Source organism: Sardina pilchardus, chromosome 15 (genome assembly GCF_963854185.1).
Source record: "Sardina pilchardus chromosome 15, fSarPil1.1, whole genome shotgun sequence".
In the NCBI taxonomy this organism is placed as follows: Eukaryota; Metazoa; Chordata; class Actinopteri; order Clupeiformes; family Clupeidae; genus Sardina; species Sardina pilchardus.
The window spans coordinates 6,467,197-6,474,790 of NC_085008.1; positions in this window are offsets into that span (position 1 = coordinate 6,467,197).

The window sequence follows — 7,594 nt, forward strand, 5'->3', positions numbered from 1 at the left end:
CTTCACGTTGTGAATGCTAATCAATGGTACCAGCACATTTGCCACAGTTCTAGAAAAAAGGGAGAGATACAGAAATAGAAAACATTTGTCAAAAGGAAAATAATAAATGAAAACAAAATAATAATAATAAAACAACTAAATCACATCACATCATTGTGTTGAGAGATTCTGTTCCCCATTTTAATTGCGTGATCCACACTGCCTCAATTAAATTACATTTTATTTATTTGTTTTGCGTAATGAACATATACTTACAGCTCAAGATCCAAGACCTGACCTAAACCCTCTTGTGCAAACAGTCAAGCGATGACAGAAAGGAAGATGACCCAAATGGAAGAGTCCATGGAGAGATATGAAGGTCAAAAAACTGCAAAGCAGGGAAGTTCAAGGTGTCCTAGATGGCCTAATTCAGATATATAATTCTTACAGACAATCCAGCCTTTCCTCTTGTATAATAATCCTATTTAGATCTTCATGCAATGGTGTTTTATCCTTGTGTGATCTATACTGCAGGGAATATATTTTACAAAGTTTAGTAGATGAATTCCTGTAGGCGATCCTTTCTTTATGGACTGAAGAAATGTGTCTATGGTTTTTCATTTCAGTTGTTCAATCATGTCACTTATTGATGATGCAGTTGAGGAGATGCCAGATGTTGGACATAGTCAGACCTTGAAAAAATACACCACGAAGACATATAATGACATACACATGTGAAAGCTCGGTGTAAGTGTGTTATGCATTTATAGCTTCAGTTGGGTGAAGACTTTAATCCTGGAAAGACTGTCTGTCTTCAGTAGCCTACTCCTGAAGCTTGTCCTCCTGATCCTGTGTTTGTGTGTAGACATCAGAATTTTTTGAGAGCACACACAGTAACTGACAGCTTGAGGAACATGAGCAGAAATATTCTGAACCCAAGATTATATAGTAAATATATTTAGAAAATAAATGCTGAAAGCTTGTTATGAACGTTGTATAGTCCTTGCTGGTCTGCTCAAAGTACATTTACTGAGAACTTCTTCAATGTGACTGCAAGGTGCAACCTAAAGTCTCATCATTGTTGAAGGTTATCATTTGTAGGATACCTGGAATCATGAATTTGTTTTCTTAAACTGCAAACCCTTCAACTGACCCAGCGAGTTCACATCCGTCAGCATACTGAACATCCACCAGGTAAACATGCAAGAGCCACAGCGCAAGGACATTGAAGAAGTTAAAAAAAGTGAACATGTGGAGGATCTCATGCTTTTCTGGATGGTCTGGATGTCCAATAGTCTGGATGAGTATGCAGCAATGAGAGAGGCTAGCTGAAACATCAATAACTATTCTTAGCTGACTGTGCCTCTGAAACGATCTGATAGATCCCAAACCACAAACCTAAGGCACCACGCTCACCACTCCATCGACAACTTGCATATGGCTAACAACCTGATTTTTTTTTGTTTTCTGCAGTTAATCCCTTCATCTTAATCTTGCTGACACCATCCCCTCAAACCTCAGCAATCAGCATCAACTTCATTCTATCACAGCTTGCCTCAGCATGGACCAGGATCATTCTGCTGGTCACATCAGAAACATCCATCCTTTCTACCCAACAACAACTGTCACCCTATTATATCTGAGAGGTTCACAGACTATTCAAGAGATTGAATCCCCGCAAAACAGACGGATGGACCTGGCTCTGTCTCATGTTCATCAACAACTTCAACACCTATGGAGACATGGATACTTGTTTCACATCCTCTGCCATAAGTAGTCAGTACTGTCCCCCCGAAAGCTATAGGGTCACAGGACTTAATGGCATTTGAGCACATCGTGCTATTCCACCTCACCATGACTGATCCACTTCTGGTTCGTGCAGTTTGCCCACCGGTTCAACACAGATCCACAGGCTCATGAACAAGACCCTCCACTTCATCCTCCAGCAACAACTCCAGGATCCTCCAAGTAACAACTCCAGGATCCTGTTTGTGGACTTTCAGCTTCATGTTCAGCTATCATTCTGTCAACCCTCTTTCCCAGCTAAGACTAATGTCTGACTCCATCTGCTCCATCACTTTGTGGTACGCTGCAACTGCCGGGGACAGGAGCAGAGTGCAGTGTTTTGCTCTGCCTAGAGGGTGATTGGTTGCAATCATGCCATTGTCCCAGTCAGGACCTTGAAGCAAACAGGGAAGATCATGGCATACCCCTTCCACTCATGACAGAAACTTTTTGACAAACTTATTTCTGGCAAGGCACTGCAGTCCATAAGAATCAAAACCTAGAGCTGTTTCTTTCTGATGGCATCAGTCTCCTCAGCAACACCCAGGTCACCCAAGCAATTCAAAGTCCTTATGAAAACATCCTTGGCAGTAAAGCTTTTTCTGATGAGTTGTGATACTGAAAACACAACTTCAAAATGACACGATTCCAATGACTTCACACTAGCAACAACACCTTTTCTATTATTTTAGCATTTAGGCTACTTTATTTGTTAACCCGACTATAAATCCAAAATTGGAGATGGTAGTGTTAAGCCTGTCTATTTATGGCTATTTTGTCTATGCTTCCCACACTGACACAAGTGGTCCCAGATAGATGCCCATGGACAACATGAACTGTTTCAAGAAAAAAGGTCAGGGGAGAGCAGTGCCCCAACAAACTGTGCATTGTGTCTAGTATTCCATTGCTAAATGGAATGAAATGAAATGAAATGAAATGAAATGAAACAGACACATAATGGAACTCTGTTTGAGGATGCTGCAGTCTTGTAATTTTGTGGAGCACTTGTGATGTTGTGTAGGTTATTGGTCTGTGATTATGGTGAGATGGTTGGGCGTTGCCGTTGTTGGTGCTGCTGTTGCTATCAACGTTTTCTGTCTGATGACTTCTGCACAGCACAGGGCACACATGTATTAGCCTCGTGTGATAGCCTGGTCCAGACTCCAGACATTCATTGTGGTAGCCTGGGTCTACATTTGAATTACTCAAATAGGCCTATTAGCCTATCTCACGTAAAAATGGCGTCTTTCGACTTTCCTTTCCGGTCGCTGGAGCTAAACTTCCGGTCAGGGTAATAGCCGTTCATAGTGAATGACCACGGGGGAGCAGAGAAGCTAGAGGTGGTGTAATAAAACTCTGTGAACCGGTATCAAACAAAAATGTCCCGCTTTTAGCTTTCGTACATTTCTCCTTGATGTGGACCGTCGAAGAAAATGGATTCAAGCCACGAAGAGAGAGGAGGGAACACTATTTAACGTCTATAATGTCACAGTTGTTTGTAGCATAGCATTTTCGTATTAGCGACCTGTTCGGAATAGCTAGCTTCTAACGTTAGCGCTTTAAGTAAAGCCAGGTAGAGTTAAATAAGACAGTGCCTTGTGTTTGTTCAACGGTCTCTGACACAACCCAAGCCAGGACGTCTGTTTTCACGACGACAACGAGGGACTGAGGTTGTTTGAGAAGTCCAACCGTGTGGAAAGGAAGATGTTGCTGTTGCTAGCTTAGCTAGCTTTGCTTCGGACAACGAACAACGAACGACCGTCCCGGTAAGTTTTGATCAACATTGAGTAGCGTTAAATGAATTGGCAAGGAGATAAATAGCCAGATGTACATTTGCAAATATATTATGTTTGTTTGGAGGTTTTTATTGGCTCTGTGCACTAGATATAGACGAACTTCCGTGTTTGTCTTATGGTTGGCGAACGTGTTTCTTGCCGTCTCTTCGTTGTCATAGCTGTCAGAAAAGCACTGACTAATGAGCACTTCAATCATACCAAAACGTAAGAAATACAATGCATGCAACTGTGTTTTGAGCTCCTTAAAACCATGGGCGACAGCTGTGTGCCAGTTTGCTCGGTTTCAGGTCGATTTTAGCTTCCAGCTTTTTTCTGAAAACACCACCCTGTGTGTGCACGGAGGAGGGCAGGATTTCGGTGCCTGCTAACGTTACACGTTAATACAATTGCTTTTTGACATCGGGACTTTGTCTCTATCTAGTGTACAGAGCCAATAAATTGCCCTAAGTAACAAAGCAAAGATATTCATGGGTTTCATTAGGTCACTTTCGACAGGTGTATTAACGCAGCAATCATAATCTAGGTTGATTTGATACACCTGTGGAAAGAGACCTGATGAGACCCATGAATAGCTAGAAATGTTAGCTCGGTTTAGACAGCATATTGTGTTAGTGTGTTTTTAAAACTAAAGCCTACCTTACACTGACAGACTTTAACAAGATTTGGGAAAGATTCTTGAAAGATTGTAGTCTTTTGAGTAGTTTGAATGAGGGGCATACGTTAAAAGACTACAATCTTTCAAGAATCTTTCCCAAATCGTGTCAAAGTCTGTCTGTAAGGTAGGCTTAAAGCGAGAGATTATTCCATACACGTATAGTTAATACATATTTACTGAAACACATATTCTTGTGGTGGTATGTGACACAGCACTCATAATTTACTGTCCTCATTAATTAGCATTGTTGCTTACAGTTTTTCTCTACTTGTTTATGTGCTTGCATCAGGTGCATTGGATGCAGCTCACACGAGGATAAAGGAACTGGAGGTGCTTGTGTTGACGCGTGAGTATTTCTACTTCCCTGCTCTTATGCATACACACACCCATACACTCCCACAAAATCATTGACACATCACTCCCAAGTCCCAACCATCACTGATCTTCATCACTCACAGTGTCTGCAACGTGCACACAAAATCATCAGGGACCACACACATCCCAGTCATGGACTGTTCTCCAACCGCCCGTCTGGGAAACGTTACAGGAGCCTAGGAGTTGCACCAGCAGGCTCAGAAACACCATAACACTGCTTAACACCAAGACCCACCACTAGCCCCTGCCCCCCTCTCCCTTGCACATGGACTAGAGATGGTCTGACTACCGATGATAACTGCCCTTTATCAAATGCACCTCATCAATGCACTATTATACAGAATTCTGTTAATATGGACTGTCTGATTACTCTATGCACTTTATGTACATAATGAATCAAGATGAATTTGGTGTTTTATCTATATGTATACTGCTATAAAGAAAATAAGCACTTTTTAATGATTGCACTACTGGTTTGATACTAAACTGCATTTCGTTGTACTTACTTTTGCAACGACAATGAAGTTGAATCTAATCTAATCTAATATGTGAAGTTTCTAGAAATAATCACTGAATCCAAAATCAAGAAAATCCATGGGAAAATACCAAATTGAACAAGAGATGCATGCATGTATGCACACACACATACACATTATTGAAGAAATGTTCATAAATGTGGAAATGATAAAAACTTACATGAATGTGGAATGATAAAAAAAAGTCTAATTTGTCTTTCAGGACATCAATGAGGGTAATTTGTCTCACCAAGTCCTCCCCTCGGAAATGTCTGACTTGGTGTCAGTGACTGTCACACCAGGGAAGGGAAGGCTAGTGACCACAAGCTAACCTTGCTCCCAGATGGATCACAACAAAGCCACAGAAGAAACCTTGACCTGCCAGAGATCCACGTAGTGATCCACGTACTCCAGCCCCTGCCTCATAGCTGTGGTTTGCCATGTTTCCTTGAGGATCCTCCCTGCCAACCACTGCCGGGTCTTATTCCCCCTGGCAACAAGGACTTCATGACTTGCTTTCTTTGATCTTTGAGCCTGCTCTCTTCACAAGTGGCTCAGAGTGTACATACATACATACATATATATAGATAATTGGGTTATAGTTTGTTCATTGTGTTCATTTTGTGTGTACTTTTCTATGTTTTGTATTTCTATAATGTCCACACGTTTTTCAATAAAACATGTGTCTTGTTGGTACTTTGACACTAACCTTTGTAGCGCATACCGTATAATGTAGATCTCACTTTGCAGCTTCCCAATGTTTTTTTAAATGACCAACTGGTGTAGTTATGTTTACCTGAGCGCATGGCTTGTGCAACAATGTGATCACAAAATTCTCTACCAGCAGCACACAAAATAGCATATCCTCCACGGTCTTGCTGGCCGAAGTTAGTGTCAGTAGTAGTGGGGTGAGTGGAACATATTAGCAAAAGTCTCTGAACCTGAACTCGTGGAACAACAACTAAAACTCTAGTGAAAGAAATAAGAGATTTGTCTTGCATAGTGTTGCAACAATTTGCCCATTAGGTGTGTTTCAATGTGGAGATGTTTTGGATACCATACAAATGATGACCATATTAAGGACAGACAGGCACACAAGGCACTTAAAAAATGATATACCTGCTTGGCGTTTTAAGCTTGCCTTTTAGGGACACTCGCAAGTTAGGCTCCCTATTGTAGACTACTGTTTAGCCTACACAGGAAGGTGCATATTAATACTGCAAGATACTCTAAGTCGCCCAGGTCTTAGACATTGTTGCACGAAATGTGTAATCAATCAACTAGGCTTCAGTGATGTTTAACAAGAAACACGGGGTAAGTTATAGCTATTGTTATAGCTATTAGGCTATTGATGCATGCTCTAGACAAGTCGTTTTGATGGAGATGCGTATGTAAACAATAGTTATTTCGGTAATGGTTATTTCCCTGACAGATTCAATGTTTAAAACACCTTGTTTGCGGCTCCTCGATCTTTCTAAGAGATCGGTAGCACAATGATCTCACAACGTCAGGCCTACTACTTTGAAGACCATACAAAGATATGCACATAAAATACTTTATAATTTCGTTACACAGCTTTATTGAAGTGCAATACAAGCTATGGGTTTTGATCTGACGTTAGCCATGTAGCTAGCTGACATCAACATTACCTTCACAACTATACAGATTGTTCATGGAACGGTTTATATCCACAATCCAATATTGAACGTGTAGTAGAAGTACATGATACTTGTTTCGTTACGCTGCTTTATTTAAGTGCATTTACAAGCTGGTGTGTCTTATATTATATCTAGTAGCCTATCTGGCTATCTGGTATTAGCCGTCTAGCTAGCCGACTGACCTTTACCTTCATAATTATATAATTGTACATGGGACAATTTATATCCCCGGTCCAGTTTGGATCGCTTAGTTTTCGTGTGGAGTTCCACAATTTCCTCCACCTGTGATAGACTTATCTTTTGAAAATGCCGCAAATTCCTTGTAAACTTGTACATCGCTCCGATTACATTGGACTCTCCATAAGACAGTGTTGACCGGAAGTAGCACGACACCTAGCGAATATTCAAAATGGCGGCGTGATATAGGCTAATTCCATGCAATAGGTGAAATATCATTGGACAGTATAGGCCTAATAGCCTGTTCAACGTTGAACATTCAAAAACATTTCAATTTGGTTGATCAGTCTTGAAAAAAATGCAGCTGTTGATCTGGCTTCAAACACTTCTAAACTGCACTTGTTTTTTAGTGAGTGCACATGTTTAGACCTAAAAGAATATGTAAGTGGTAGGCCTACCTCCCGCCAATGACCGTTACAGCCACCGGGAACTTTATTTCAAAACTTTCTAGTGGAAGAAAATGCCTCCCCCTCGCTGAGTGAAGGTATTAAAAATGAAACAACCCGGTCGCACATTCATGTTTACAGCTGATGTCCCTGGTGTTTGCGCTAAGCATAGAGAGATCCTCCCCATCGCTTTTGGTCTTTTGGTAGT